The 13,905-nt window shown below is 45.9% G+C and overlaps 17 non-coding genes across 17 annotated transcripts; all 17 read right to left on the bottom strand.

Annotated features, from left to right (window-relative positions):
* Positions 1–771: 771 nt before the first annotated feature.
* Positions 772–844, bottom strand: TRNAN-GUU (transfer RNA asparagine (anticodon GUU)). Its single transcript has one exon. It is a non-coding gene; the product is annotated as a tRNA-Asn (tRNA).
* A 952-nt stretch (positions 845–1,796) lies between these two features.
* TRNAN-GUU (transfer RNA asparagine (anticodon GUU)) lies at positions 1,797–1,869 on the bottom strand. The gene has a single exon. It is a non-coding gene; the product is annotated as a tRNA-Asn (tRNA).
* A 366-nt stretch (positions 1,870–2,235) lies between these two features.
* Positions 2,236–2,308, bottom strand: TRNAN-GUU (transfer RNA asparagine (anticodon GUU)). Its single transcript has one exon. It is a non-coding gene; the product is annotated as a tRNA-Asn (tRNA).
* A 74-nt stretch (positions 2,309–2,382) lies between these two features.
* Positions 2,383–2,455, bottom strand: TRNAN-GUU (transfer RNA asparagine (anticodon GUU)). The gene has a single exon. It is a non-coding gene; the product is annotated as a tRNA-Asn (tRNA).
* Positions 2,456–2,822: 367 nt separating this feature from the next.
* On the bottom strand, positions 2,823–2,895 carry TRNAN-GUU (transfer RNA asparagine (anticodon GUU)). Its single transcript has one exon. It is a non-coding gene; the product is annotated as a tRNA-Asn (tRNA).
* Positions 2,896–2,969: 74 nt separating this feature from the next.
* Positions 2,970–3,042, bottom strand: TRNAN-GUU (transfer RNA asparagine (anticodon GUU)). Its single transcript has one exon. It is a non-coding gene; the product is annotated as a tRNA-Asn (tRNA).
* A 220-nt stretch (positions 3,043–3,262) lies between these two features.
* On the bottom strand, positions 3,263–3,335 carry TRNAN-GUU (transfer RNA asparagine (anticodon GUU)). The gene has a single exon. It is a non-coding gene; the product is annotated as a tRNA-Asn (tRNA).
* A 660-nt stretch (positions 3,336–3,995) lies between these two features.
* Positions 3,996–4,068, bottom strand: TRNAN-GUU (transfer RNA asparagine (anticodon GUU)). Its single transcript has one exon. It is a non-coding gene; the product is annotated as a tRNA-Asn (tRNA).
* Positions 4,069–5,019: 951 nt separating this feature from the next.
* On the bottom strand, positions 5,020–5,092 carry TRNAN-GUU (transfer RNA asparagine (anticodon GUU)). The gene has a single exon. It is a non-coding gene; the product is annotated as a tRNA-Asn (tRNA).
* Positions 5,093–6,336: 1,244 nt separating this feature from the next.
* TRNAN-GUU (transfer RNA asparagine (anticodon GUU)) lies at positions 6,337–6,409 on the bottom strand. The gene has a single exon. It is a non-coding gene; the product is annotated as a tRNA-Asn (tRNA).
* A 366-nt stretch (positions 6,410–6,775) lies between these two features.
* On the bottom strand, positions 6,776–6,848 carry TRNAN-GUU (transfer RNA asparagine (anticodon GUU)). The gene has a single exon. It is a non-coding gene; the product is annotated as a tRNA-Asn (tRNA).
* A 1,098-nt stretch (positions 6,849–7,946) lies between these two features.
* Positions 7,947–8,019, bottom strand: TRNAN-GUU (transfer RNA asparagine (anticodon GUU)). Its single transcript has one exon. It is a non-coding gene; the product is annotated as a tRNA-Asn (tRNA).
* Positions 8,020–8,385: 366 nt separating this feature from the next.
* TRNAN-GUU (transfer RNA asparagine (anticodon GUU)) lies at positions 8,386–8,458 on the bottom strand. Its single transcript has one exon. It is a non-coding gene; the product is annotated as a tRNA-Asn (tRNA).
* Positions 8,459–9,556: 1,098 nt separating this feature from the next.
* Positions 9,557–9,629, bottom strand: TRNAN-GUU (transfer RNA asparagine (anticodon GUU)). The gene has a single exon. It is a non-coding gene; the product is annotated as a tRNA-Asn (tRNA).
* Positions 9,630–10,983: 1,354 nt separating this feature from the next.
* Positions 10,984–11,056, bottom strand: TRNAN-GUU (transfer RNA asparagine (anticodon GUU)). Its single transcript has one exon. It is a non-coding gene; the product is annotated as a tRNA-Asn (tRNA).
* A 1,354-nt stretch (positions 11,057–12,410) lies between these two features.
* Positions 12,411–12,483, bottom strand: TRNAN-GUU (transfer RNA asparagine (anticodon GUU)). The gene has a single exon. It is a non-coding gene; the product is annotated as a tRNA-Asn (tRNA).
* A 1,098-nt stretch (positions 12,484–13,581) lies between these two features.
* Positions 13,582–13,654, bottom strand: TRNAN-GUU (transfer RNA asparagine (anticodon GUU)). The gene has a single exon. It is a non-coding gene; the product is annotated as a tRNA-Asn (tRNA).
* Between the last annotated feature and the right edge of the window lie 251 nt (positions 13,655–13,905).

Below are 13,905 nucleotides of genomic sequence, written 5' to 3'. Positions count from 1 at the left end.
AAATCTGAATTTTACGTTACATCTAAGGCCTCACAACACCGCTCCCGGATGGGCTCGAACCACCAACCTTTCGGTTAACAGCCGACGGCGTTAACCATTGCGCAACGGAAGCCCAAAGATTAAATGTTCGTCAGGTATTGTGGAAAAACTTTGACTTTTTACGTCACATCTGAGATCTCACAACACCGCTCACGGATGGGCTCGAACCACCAACCTTTCGGTTAACAGCCGAACGCGCTAACCATTGCGCCACGGAAGCCCAAAAATTAAATGGTCGTCGGCTATTGTGGAAACACTTTGGCTTTTTACATTACATGTGAGAGCTCACAACACCGCTCCCGGGTGGGCTCGAACCACCAACCTTTCGGTTAACAGCCGACGCGCTAACCATTGCGCCACGGAAGCCCAAAGATTAAATGTTCGTCAGGAATTTTTAAAAAACTCTGAATTTTACGTTACATCTAAGACCTCACATTACCGCTCCCGGATGGGCTCGAACCACAAACCTTTTGAATAACAGCTCAACGCTCTAAACATTGCGCCACGGAAGCCCAAAATTTAAATTTTCGTCAGTTATTTTTAAAAAACTCTGAATTTTACGTTACATCTAAGACCTCACAACACCGCTCCCGGATGGGCTCGAACCACCAACCTTTCGGTTAACAGCCGACGGCGTTAACCATTGCGCAACGGAAGCCCAAAGATTAAATGTTCGTCAGGTATTGTGGAAAAACTTTGGATTTTTACGTTACATGTGAGATCTCACAACACCGCTCCCGGGTGGGCTCGAACCACCAACCTTTCGGTTAACAGCCGAACGCGCTAACCATTGCGCCACGGAAGCCCAAAGATTAAATGTTCGTCAGGTATTGAGGAAAAACTTTGACTTTTTACGTCACATCTGAGACTTCACAACACCGCTCCCGGATGGGCTCGAACCACAAACCTTTTGAATAACATCTGAACGCTCTAACCATTGCGCCACGGAAGACCAAAAATTAAATGTTCGTCAGTTATTTTTAAAAAACTCTGAATTTTACGTTACATCTAAGGCCTCACAACACCGCTCCCGGATGGGCTCGAACCACCAACCTTTCGGTTAACAGCCGACGGCGTTAACCATTGTGCAACGGAAGCCCAAAGATTAAATGTTCGTCAGGTATTGTGGAAAAACTTTGACTTTTTACGTCACATCTGAGACTTCACAACACCGCTCCTGGATGGGCTCGAACCACAAACCTTTTGAATAACAGCTGAACGCTCTAACCATTGCGCCACGGAAGCCCAAAAATTAAATGTTCGTCAGTTATTTTTAAAAAACTCTGAATTTTACGTTACATCTAAGACCTCACAACACAGCTCCCGGATGGGCTCGAACCACCAACCTTTCGGTTAACAGCCGACGGCGTTAACCATTGCGCAACGGAAGCCCAAAGATTAAATGTTCGTCAGGTATTGTGGAAAAACTTTGGATTTTTAGGTTACATGTGAGATTTCACAACACCGCTCCCGGGTGGGCTCGAACCACGAACCTTTCGGTTAACAGCCGACGGCGTTAACCATTGCGCCACGGAAGCCCAAAGATTAAATGTTCGTCAGATATTGTGGAAAAACTTTGACTTTTTACGTCACATCTGAGACTTCACAACACCGCTCCTGGATGGGCTTGAACCACAAACCTTTTGAATAACAGCTGAACGCGCTAACCATTGCGCCACGGAAGCCCAAAAATTAAATGGTCGTCGGCTATTGTGGAAACACTTTGGCTTTTTACGTTACATGTGAGCTCTCAACACCGCTCCCGGGTGGGCTCGAACCACCAACCTTTCGGTTAACAGCCGAACGCGCTAACCATTGCGCCACGGAAGCCCAAAGATTAAATGTTCGTCAGGTATTTTTAAAAAACTCTGAATTTTACGTTACATCTAAGACCTCACATTACCGCTCCCGGATGGGCTCGAACCACCAACCTTTCGGTTAACAGCCGAACGCGCTAACCATTGCGCCACGAAAGCCCAAAAATTAAATGTTCGTCAGTTATTTTTAAAAAACTCTGAATTTTACGTTACATCTAAGACCTCACAACACCGCTCCCGGATGGGCTCTAACCACCAACCTTTCGGTTAACAGCCGACGGCGTTAACCATTGCGCAACGGAAGCCCTAAGATTAAATGTTCGTCAGGTATTGTGGAAAAACTTTGGATTTTTACGTTACATGTGAGATCTCACAACACCGCTCCCGGGTGGGCTCGAACCACCAACCTTTCGGTTAACAGCCGAACGCGCTAACCATTGCGCCACGGAAGCCCAAAGATTAAATGTTCGTCAGGTATTGTGGAAAAACTTTGGATTTTTACGTTACATGTGAGATCTCACAACACCGCTCCCGGGTGGGCTCGAACCACCAACCTTTCGGTTAACAGCCGAACGCGCTAACCATTGCGCCACGGAAGCCCAAAGATTAAATGTTCGTCAGGTATTGTGGAAAAACTTTGACTTTTTACGTCACATCTGAGACTTCACAACACCGCTCCTGGATGGGCTCGAACCACAAACCTTTTGAATAACAGCTGAACGCTCTAAACATTGCGCCACGGAAGCCCAAAAATTAAATGTTCGTCAGTTATTTTTAAAAAACTCTGATTTTTACGTTACATCTAAGACCTCACAACACCGCTCCCGGATGGGCTCGAACCACCAACCTTTCGGGTAACAGCCGACGGCGTTAACCATTGCGCAACGGAAGCCCAAAGATTAAATGTTCGTCAGGTATTGTGGAAAAACTTTGGATTTTTACGTTACATGTGAGATCTCACAACACCGCTCCCGGGTGGGCTCGAACCACCAACCTTTCGGTTAACAGCCGAACGCGCTAACCATTGCGCCACGGAAGCCCAAAAATTAAATGGTCGTCGGCTATTGTGGAAACACTTTGGCTTTTTACGTTACATGTGAGAGCTCACAACACCGCTCCCGGGTGGGCTCGAACCACCAACCTTTCGGTTAACAGCCGAACGCGCTAACCATTGCGCCACGGAAGCCCAAAGATTAAATGTTCGTCAGGAATTTTTAAAAAACTCTGAATTTTACGTTACATCTAAGACCTCACAACACCGCTCCCGGATGGGCTCGAACCACCAACCTTTCGGTTAACAGCCGACGGCGTTAACCATTGCGCAACGGAAGCCCAAAGATTAAATGTTCGTCAGGTATTGTGGAAAAACTTTGGATTTTTACGTTACATGTGAGATCTCACAACACCGCTCCCGGGTGGGCTCGAACCACCAACCTTTCGGTTAACAGCCGAACGCGCTAACCATTGCGCCACGGAAGCCCAAAGATTAAATGTTCGTCAAGTATTGTGGAAAAACTTTGACTTTTTACGTCAAATCTGAGACTTCACAACACAGCTCCCGGATGGGCTCGAACCACAAACCTTTTGAATAACATCTGAACGCTCTAACCATTGCGCCACGGAAGACCAAAAATTAAATGTTCGTCAGTTATTTTTAAAAAAATCTGAATTTTACGTTACATCTAAGGCCTCACAACACCGCTCCCGGATGGGCTCGAACCACCAACCTTTCGGTTAACAGCCGACGGCGTTAACCATTGCGCAACGGAAGCCCAAAGATTAAATGTTCGTCAGGTATTGTGGAAAAACTTTGACTTTTTACGTCACATCTGAGATCTCACAACACCGCTCACGGATGGGCTCGAACCACCAACCTTTCGGTTAACAGCCGAACGCGCTAACCATTGCGCCACGGAAGCCCAAAAATTAAATGGTCGTCGGCTATTGTGGAAACACTTTGGCTTTTTACATTACATGTGAGAGCTCACAACACCGCTCCCGGGTGGGCTCGAACCACCAACCTTTCGGTTAACAGCCGACGCGCTAACCATTGCGCCACGGAAGCCCAAAGATTAAATGTTCGTCAGGTATTGTGGAAAAACTTTGGATTTTTACGTTACATGTGAGATCTCACAACACCGCTCCCGGGTGGGCTCGAACCACCAACCTTTCGGTTAACAGCCGAACGCGCTAACCATTGCGCCACGGAAGCCCAAAGATTAAATGTTCGTCAGGTATTGAGGAAAAACTTTGACTTTTTACGTCACATCTGAGACTTCACAACACCGCTCCCGGATGGGCTCGAACCACAAACCTTTTGAATAACATCTGAACGCTCTAACCATTGCGCCACGGAAGACCAAAAATTAAATGTTCGTCAGTTATTTTTAAAAAACTCTGAATTTTACGTTAATCTAAGGCCTCACAACACCGCTCCCGGATGGGCTCGAACCACCAACCTTTCGGTTAACAGCCGACGGCGTTAACCATTGTGCAACGGAAGCCCAAAGATTAAATGTTCGTCAGGTATTGTGGAAAAACTTTGACTTTTTACGTCACATCTGAGACTTCACAACACCGCTCCTGGATGGGCTCGAACCACAAACCTTTTGAATAACAGCTGAACGCTCTAACCATTGCGCCACGGAAGCCCAAAAATTAAATGTTCGTCAGTTATTTTTAAAAAACTCTGAATTTTACGTTACATCTAAGACCTCACAACACAGCTCCCGGATGGGCTCGAACCACCAACCTTTCGGTTAACAGCCGACGGCGTTAACCATTGCGCAACGGAAGCCCAAAGATTAAATGTTCGTCAGGTATTGTGGAAAAACTTTGGATTTTTAGGTTACATGTGAGATTTCACAACACCGCTCCCGGGTGGGCTCGAACCACGAACCTTTCGGTTAACAGCCGACGGCGTTAACCATTGCGCCACGGAAGCCCAAAGATTAAATGTTCGTCAGATATTGTGGAAAAACTTTGACTTTTTACGTCACATCTGAGACTTCACAACACCGCTCCTGGATGGGCTTGAACCACAAACCTTTTGAATAACAGCTGAACGCGCTAACCATTGCGCCACGGAAGCCCAAAAATTAAATGGTCGTCGGCTATTGTGGAAACACTTTGGCTTTTTACGTTACATGTGAGCTCGCAACACCGCTCCCGGGTGGGCTCGAACCACCAACCTTTCGGTTAACAGCCGAACGCGCTAACCATTGCGCCACGGAAGCCCAAAGATTAAATGTTCGTCAGGTATTTTTAAAAAACTCTGAATTTTACGTTACATCTAAGGCCTCACAACACCGCTCCCGGATGGGCTCGAACCACCAACCTTTCGGTTAACAGCCGACGGCGTTAACCATTGTGCAACGGAAGCCCAAAGATTAAATGTTCGTCAGGTATTGTGGAAAAACTTTGACTTTTTACGTCACATCTGAGACTTCACAACACCGCTCCTGGATGGGCTCGAACCACAAACCTTTTGAATAACAGCTGAACGCTCTAACCATTGCGCCACGGAAGCCCAAAAATTAAATGTTCGTCAGTTATTTTTAAAAAACTCTGAATTTTACGTTACATCTAAGACCTCACAACACCGCTCCCGGATGGGCTCGAACCACCAACTTTTCGGTTAACAGCCGACGGCGTTAACCATTGCGCAACGGAAGCCCAAAGATTAAATGTTCGTCAGTTATTTTTAAAAAACTCTGAATTTTACGTTACATCTAAGGCCTCACAACACCGCTCCCGGATGGGCTCGAACCACCAACCTTTCGGTTAACAGCCGACGGCGTTAACCATTGTGCAACGGAAGCCCAAAGATTAAATGTTCGTCAGGTATTGTGGAAAAACTTTGACTTTTTACGTCACATCTGAGACTTCACAACACCGCTCCTGGATGGGCTCGAACCACAAACCTTTTGAATAACAGCTGAACGCTCTAACCATTGCGCCACGGAAGCCCAAAAATTAAATGTTCGTCAGTTATTTTTAAAAAACTCTGAATTTTACGTTACATCTAAGACCTCACAACACAGCTCCCGGATGGGCTCGAACCACCAACCTTTCGGTTAACAGCCGACGGCGTTAACCATTGCGCAACGGAAGCCCAAAGATTAAATGTTCGTCAGGTATTGTGGAAAAACTTTGGATTTTTAGGTTACATGTGAGATTTCACAACACCGCTCCCGGGTGGGCTCGAACCACGAACCTTTCGGTTAACAGCCGACGGCGTTAACCATTGCGCCACGGAAGCCCAAAGATTAAATGTTCGTCAGATATTGTGGAAAAACTTTGACTTTTTACGTCACATCTGAGACTTCACAACACCGCTCCTGGATGGGCTTGAACCACAAACCTTTTGAATAACAGCTGAACGCGCTAACCATTGCGCCACGGAAGCCCAAAAATTAAATGGTCGTCGGCTATTGTGGAAACACTTTGGCTTTTTACGTTACATGTGAGCTCTCAACACCGCTCCCGGGTGGGCTCGAACCACCAACCTTTCGGTTAACAGCCGAACGCGCTAACCATTGCGCCACGGAAGCCCAAAGATTAAATGTTCGTCAGGTATTTTTAAAAAACTCTGAATTTTACGTTACATCTAAGACCTCACATTACCGCTCCCGGATGGGCTCGAACCACCAACCTTTCGGTTAACAGCCGAACGCGCTAACCATTGCGCCACGAAAGCCCAAAAATTAAATGTTCGTCAGTTATTTTTAAAAAACTCTGAATTTTACGTTACATCTAAGACCTCACAACACCGCTCCCGGATGGGCTCTAACCACCAACCTTTCGGTTAACAGCCGACGGCGTTAACCATTGCGCAACGGAAGCCCTAAGATTAAATGTTCGTCAGGTATTGTGGAAAAACTTTGGATTTTTACGTTACATGTGAGATCTCACAACACCGCTCCCGGGTGGGCTCGAACCACCAACCTTTCGGTTAACAGCCGAACGCGCTAACCATTGCGCCACGGAAGCCCAAAGATTAAATGTTCGTCAGGTATTGTGGAAAAACTTTGACTTTTTACGTCACATCTGAGACTTCACAACACCGCTCCTGGATGGGCTCGAACCACAAACCTTTTGAATAACAGCTGAACGCTCTAACCATTGCGCAACGGAAGCCCAAAAATTAAATGTTCGTCAGTTATTTTTAAAAAACTCTGAATTTTACGTTACATCTAAGACCTCACAACACAGCTCCCGGATGGGCTCGAACCACAAACCTTTTGAATAACATCTGAACGCTCTAACCATTGCGCCACGGAAGACCAAAAATTAAATGTTCGTCAGTTATTTTTAAAAAACTCTGAATTTTACGTTACATCTAAGGCCTCACAACACCGCTCCCGGATGGGCTCGAACCACCAACCTTTCGGTTAACAGCCGACGGCGTTAACCATTGTGCAACGGAAGCCCAAAGATTAAATGTTCGTCAGGTATTGTGGAAAAACTTTGACTTTTTACGTCACATCTGAGACTTCACAACACCGCTCCTGGATGGGCTCGAACCACAAACCTTTTGAATAACAGCTGAACGCTCTAACCATTGCGCCACGGAAGCCCAAAAATTAAATGTTCGTCAGTTATTTTTAAAAAACTCTGAATTTTACGTTACATCTAAGACCTCACAACACAGCTCCCGGATGGGCTCGAACCACCAGCCTTTCGGTTAACAGCCGACGGCGTTAACCATTGCGCAACGGAAGCCCAAAGATTAAATGTTCGTCAGGTATTGTGGAAAAACTTTGGATTTTTAGGTTACATGTGAGATTTCACAACACCGCTCCCGGGTGGGCTCGAACCACGAACCTTTCGGTTAACAGCCGACGGCGTTAACCATTGCGCCACGGAAGCCCAAAGATTAAATGTTCGTCAGGTATTGTGGAAAAACTTTGACTTTTTACGTCACATCTGAGACTTCACAACACCGCTCCTGGATGGGCTTGAACCACAAACCTTTTGAATAACAGCTGAACGCGCTAACCATTGCGCCACGGAAGCCCAAAAATTAAATGGTCGTCGGCTATTGTGGAAACACTTTGGCTTTTTACGTTACATGTGAGCTCTCAACACCGCTCCCGGGTGGGCTCGAACCACCAACCTTTCGGTTAACAGCCGAACGCGCTAACCATTGCGCCACGGAAGCCCAAAGATTAAATGTTCGTCAGGTATTTTTAAAAAACTCTGAATTTTACGTTACATCTAAGACCTCACATTACCGCTCCCGGATGGGCTCGAACCACCAACCTTTCGGTTAACAGCCGAACGCGCTAACCATTGCGCCACGAAAGCCCAAAAATTAAATGTTCGTCAGTTATTTTTAAAAAACTCTGAATTTTACGTTACATCTAAGACCTCACAACACCGCTCCCGGATGGGCTCTAACCACCAACCTTTCGGTTAACAGCCGACGGCGTTAACCATTGCGCAACGGAAGCCCTAAGATTAAATGTTCGTCAGGTATTGTGGAAAAACTTTGGATTTTTACGTTACATGTGAGATCTCACAACACCGCTCCCGGGTGGGCTCGAACCACCAACCTTTCGGTTAACAGCCGAACGCGCTAACCATTGCGCCACGGAAGCCCAAAGATTAAATGTTCGTCAGGTATTGTGGAAAAACTTTGACTTTTTACGTCACATCTGAGACTTCACAACACCGCTCCTGGATGGGCTCGAACCACAAACCTTTTGAATAACAGCTGAACGCTCTAACCATTGCGCAACGGAAGCCCAAAAATTAAATGTTCGTCAGTTATTTTTAAAAAACTCTGAATTTTACGTTACATCTAAGACCTCACAACACAGCTCCCGGATGGGCTCGAACCACAAACCTTTTGAATAACATCTGAACGCTCTAACCATTGCGCCACGGAAGACCAAAAATTAAATGTTCGTCAGTTATTTTTAAAAAACTCTGAATTTTACGTTACATCTAAGGCCTCACAACACCGCTCCCGGATGGGCTCGAACCACCAACCTTTCGGTTAACAGCCGACGGCGTTAACCATTGTGCAACGGAAGCCCAAAGATTAAATGTTCGTCAGGTATTGTGGAAAAACTTTGACTTTTTACGTCACATCTGAGACTTCACAACACCGCTCCTGGATGGGCTCGAACCACAAACCTTTTGAATAACAGCTGAACGCTCTAACCATTGCGCCACGGAAGCCCAAAAATTAAATGTTCGTCAGTTATTTTTAAAAAACTCTGAATTTTACGTTACATCTAAGACCTCACAACACAGCTCCCGGATGGGCTCGAACCACCAGCCTTTCGGTTAACAGCCGACGGCGTTAACCATTGCGCAACGGAAGCCCAAAGATTAAATGTTCGTCAGGTATTGTGGAAAAACTTTGGATTTTTAGGTTACATGTGAGATTTCACAACACCGCTCCCGGGTGGGCTCGAACCACGAACCTTTCGGTTAACAGCCGACGGCGTTAACCATTGCGCCACGGAAGCCCAAAGATTAAATGTTCGTCAGGTATTGTGGAAAAACTTTGACTTTTTACGTCACATCTGAGACTTCACAACACCGCTCCTGGATGGGCTTGAACCACAAACCTTTTGAATAACAGCTGAACGCGCTAACCATTGCGCCACGGAAGCCCAAAAATTAAATGGTCGTCGGCTATTGTGGAAACACTTTGGCTTTTTACGTTACATGTGAGCTCTCAACACCGCTCCCGGGTGGGCTCGAACCACCAACCTTTCGGTTAACAGCCGAACGCGCTAACCATTGCGCCACGGAAGCCCAAAGATTAAATGTTCGTCAGGTATTTTTAAAAAACTCTGAATTTTACGTTACATCTAAGACCTCACATTACCGCTCCCGGATGGGCTCGAACCACCAACCTTTCGGTTAACAGCCGAACGCGCTAACCATTGCGCCACGAAAGCCCAAAAATTAAATGTTCGTCAGTTATTTTTAAAAAACTCTGAATTTTACGTTACATCTAAGACCTTTCGGTTAACAGCCGACGGCGTTAACCATTGTGCAACGGAAGCCCAAAGATTAATTGTTCGTCAGGTATTGTGGAAAAACTTTGACTTTTTACGTCACATCTGAGACTTCACAACACCGCTCCCGGATGGGCTCGAACCACAAACCTTTTGAATAACAGCTGAACGCTCTAACCATTGCGCCACGGAAGCCCAAAAATTAAATGTTCGTCAGTTATTTTTAAAAAACTCTGAATTTTACGTTACATCTAAGACCTCACAACACCGCTCTCGGATGGGCTCGAACCACCAACCTTTCGGTTAACAGCCGACGGCGTTAACCATTGTGCAACGGAAGCCCAAAGATTAAATGTTCGTCAGGTATTGTGGAAAAACTTTGGATTTTTACGTCACATCTGAGATCTCAAGACACCGCTCACGGATGGGCTCGAACCACTAACCTTTCGGTTAACAGCCGAACGCGCTAACCATTGCGCCACGGAAGCCCAAAAATTAAATGGTCGTCGGCTATTGTGGAAACACTTTGGCTTTTTACGTTACATGTGAGATCTCACAACACCGCTCCCGGGTGGGCTCGAACCACAAACCTTTCGGTTAACAGCCGAACGCGCTAACCATTGCGCCACGGAAGCCCAAAAATTAAATGTTCGTCAGTTATTTTTAAAAAACTCTGAATTTTACGTTACATCTAAGACCTCACAACACCGCTCCCGGATGGGCTCTAACCACCAACCTTTCGGTTAACAGCCGACGGCGTTAACCATTGCGCAACGGAAGCCCTAAGATTAAATGTTCGTCAGGTATTGTGGAAAAACTTTGGATTTTTACGTTACATCTAAGACCTCACATTACCGCTCCCGGATGGGCTCGAACCACCAACCTTTCGGTTAACAGCCGAACGCGCTAACCATTGCGCCACGAAAGCCCAAAAATTAAATGTTCGTCAGTTATTTTTAAAAAACTCTGAATTTTACGTTACATCTAAGACCTCACAACACCGCTCCCGGATGGGCTCTAACCACCAACCTTTCGGTTAACAGCCGACGGCGTTAACCATTGCGCAACGGAAGCCCTAAGATTAAATGTTCGTCAGGTATTGTGGAAAAACTTTGGATTTTTACGTTACATGTGAGATCTCACAACACCGCTCCCGGGTGGGCTCGAACCACCAACCTTTCGGTTAACAGCCGAACGCGCTAACCATTGCGCCACGGAAGCCCAAAGATTAAATGTTCGTCAGGTATTTTTAAAAAACTCTGAATTTTACGTTACATCTAAGACCTCACATTACCGCTCCCGGATGGGCTCGAACCACCAACCTTTCGGTTAACAGCCGAACGCGCTAACCATTGCGCCACGAAAGCCCAAAAATTAAATGTTCGTCAGTTATTTTTAAAAAACTCTGAATTTTACGTTACATCTAAGACCTTTCGGTTAACAGCCGACGGCGTTAACCATTGTGCAACGGAAGCCCAAAGATTAATTGTTCGTCAGGTATTGTGGAAAAACTTTGACTTTTTACGTCACATCTGAGACTTCACAACACCGCTCCCGGATGGGCTCGAACCACAAACCTTTTGAATAACAGCTGAACGCTCTAACCATTGCGCCACGGAAGCCCAAAAATTAAATGTTCGTCAGTTATTTTTAAAAAACTCTGAATTTTACGTTACATCTAAGACCTCACAACACCGCTCTCGGATGGGCTCGAACCACCAACCTTTCGGTTAACAGCCGACGGCGTTAACCATTGTGCAACGGAAGCCCAAAGATTAAATGTTCGTCAGGTATTGTGGAAAAACTTTGGATTTTTACGTCACATCTGAGATCTCAAGACACCGCTCACGGATGGGCTCGAACCACTAACCTTTCGGTTAACAGCCGAACGCGCTAACCATTGCGCCACGGAAGCCCAAAAATTAAATGGTCGTCGGCTATTGTGGAAACACTTTGGCTTTTTACGTTACATGTGAGATCTCACAACACCGCTCCCGGGTGGGCTCGAACCACAAACCTTTCGGTTAACAGCCGAACGCGCTAACCATTGCGCCACGGAAGCCCAAAAATTAAATGTTCGTCAGTTATTTTTAAAAAACTCTGAATTTTACGTTACATCTAAGACCTCACAACACCGCTCCCGGATGGGCTCTAACCACCAACCTTTCGGTTAACAGCCGACGGCGTTAACCATTGCGCAACGGAAGCCCTAAGATTAAATGTTCGTCAGGTATTGTGGAAAAACTTTGGATTTTTACGTTACATCTAAGACCTCACATTACCGCTCCCGGATGGGCTCGAACCACCAACCTTTCGGTTAACAGCCGAACGCGCTAACCATTGCGCCACGAAAGCCCAAAAATTAAATGTTCGTCAGTTATTTTTAAAAAACTCTGAATTTTACGTTACATCTAAGACCTCACAACACCGCTCCCGGATGGGCTCTAACCACCAACCTTTCGGTTAACAGCCGACGGCGTTAACCATTGCGCAACGGAAGCCCTAAGATTAAATGTTCGTCAGGTATTGTGGAAAAACTTTGGATTTTTACGTTACATGTGAGATCTCACAACACCGCTCCCGGGTGGGCTCGAACCACCAACCTTTCGGTTAACAGCCGAACGCGCTAACCATTGCGCCACGGAAGCCCAAAGATTAAATGTTCGTCAGGTATTGTGGAAAAACTTTGACTTTTTACGTCACATCTGAGACTTCACAACACCGCTCCTGGATGGGCTCGAACCACAAACCTTTTGAATAACAGCTGAACGCTCTAACCATTGCGCAACGGAAGCCCAAAAATTAAATGTTCGTCAGTTATTTTTAAAAAACTCTGAATTTTACGTTACATCTAAGACCTCACAACACAGCTCCCGGATGGGCTCGAACCACAAACCTTTTGAATAACATCTGAACGCTCTAACCATTGCGCCACGGAAGACCAAAAATTAAATGTTCGTCAGTTATTTTTAAAAAACTCTGAATTTTACGTTACATCTAAGGCCTCACAACACCGCTCCCGGATGGGCTCGAACCACCAACCTTTCGGTTAACAGCCGACGGCGTTAACCATTGTGCAACGGAAGCCCAAAGATTAAATGTTCGTCAGGTATTGTGGAAAAACTTTGACTTTTTACGTCACATCTGAGACTTCACAACACCGCTCCTGGATGGGCTCGAACCACAAACCTTTTGAATAACAGCTGAACGCTCTAACCATTGCGCCACGGAAGCCCAAAAATTAAATGTTCGTCAGTTATTTTTAAAAAACTCTGAATTTTACGTTACATCTAAGACCTCACAACACAGCTCCCGGATGGGCTCGAACCACCAGCCTTTCGGTTAACAGCCGACGGCGTTAACCATTGCGCAACGGAAGCCCAAAGATTAAATGTTCGTCAGGTATTGTGGAAAAACTTTGGATTTTTAGGTTACATGTGAGATTTCACAACACCGCTCCCGGGTGGGCTCGAACCACGAACCTTTCGGTTAACAGCCGACGGCGTTAACCATTGCGCCACGGAAGCCCAAAGATTAAATGTTCGTCAGGTATTGTGGAAAAACTTTGACTTTTTACGTCACATCTGAGACTTCACAACACCGCTCCTGGATGGGCTTGAACCACAAACCTTTTGAATAACAGCTGAACGCGCTAACCATTGCGCCACGGAAGCCCAAAAATTAAATGGTCGTCGGCTATTGTGGAAACACTTTGGCTTTTTACGTTACATGTGAGCTCTCAACACCGCTCCCGGGTGGGCTCGAACCACCAACCTTTCGGTTAACAGCCGAACGCGCTAACCATTGCGCCACGGAAGCCCAAAGATTAAATGTTCGTCAGGTATTTTTAAAAAACTCTGAATTTTACGTTACATCTAAGACCTCACATTACCGCTCCCGGATGGGCTCGAACCACCAACCTTTCGGTTAACAGCCGAACGCGCTAACCATTGCGCCACGAAAGCCCAAAAATTAAATGTTCGTCAGTTATTTTTAAAAAACTCTGAATTTTACGTTACATCTAAGACCTCACAACACCGCTCCCGGATGGGCTCTAACCACCAACCTTT

The sequence above is a fragment of the Phalangium opilio genome, unplaced genomic scaffold, assembly GCF_054372755.1.
Source record: "Phalangium opilio isolate 3A_F unplaced genomic scaffold, DU_Popi_V2 ptg000352l_1, whole genome shotgun sequence".
NCBI classification, from domain to species: Eukaryota; Metazoa; Arthropoda; class Arachnida; order Opiliones; family Phalangiidae; genus Phalangium; species Phalangium opilio.
This window is presented reverse-complemented; position numbering and strand designations above follow the sequence as displayed.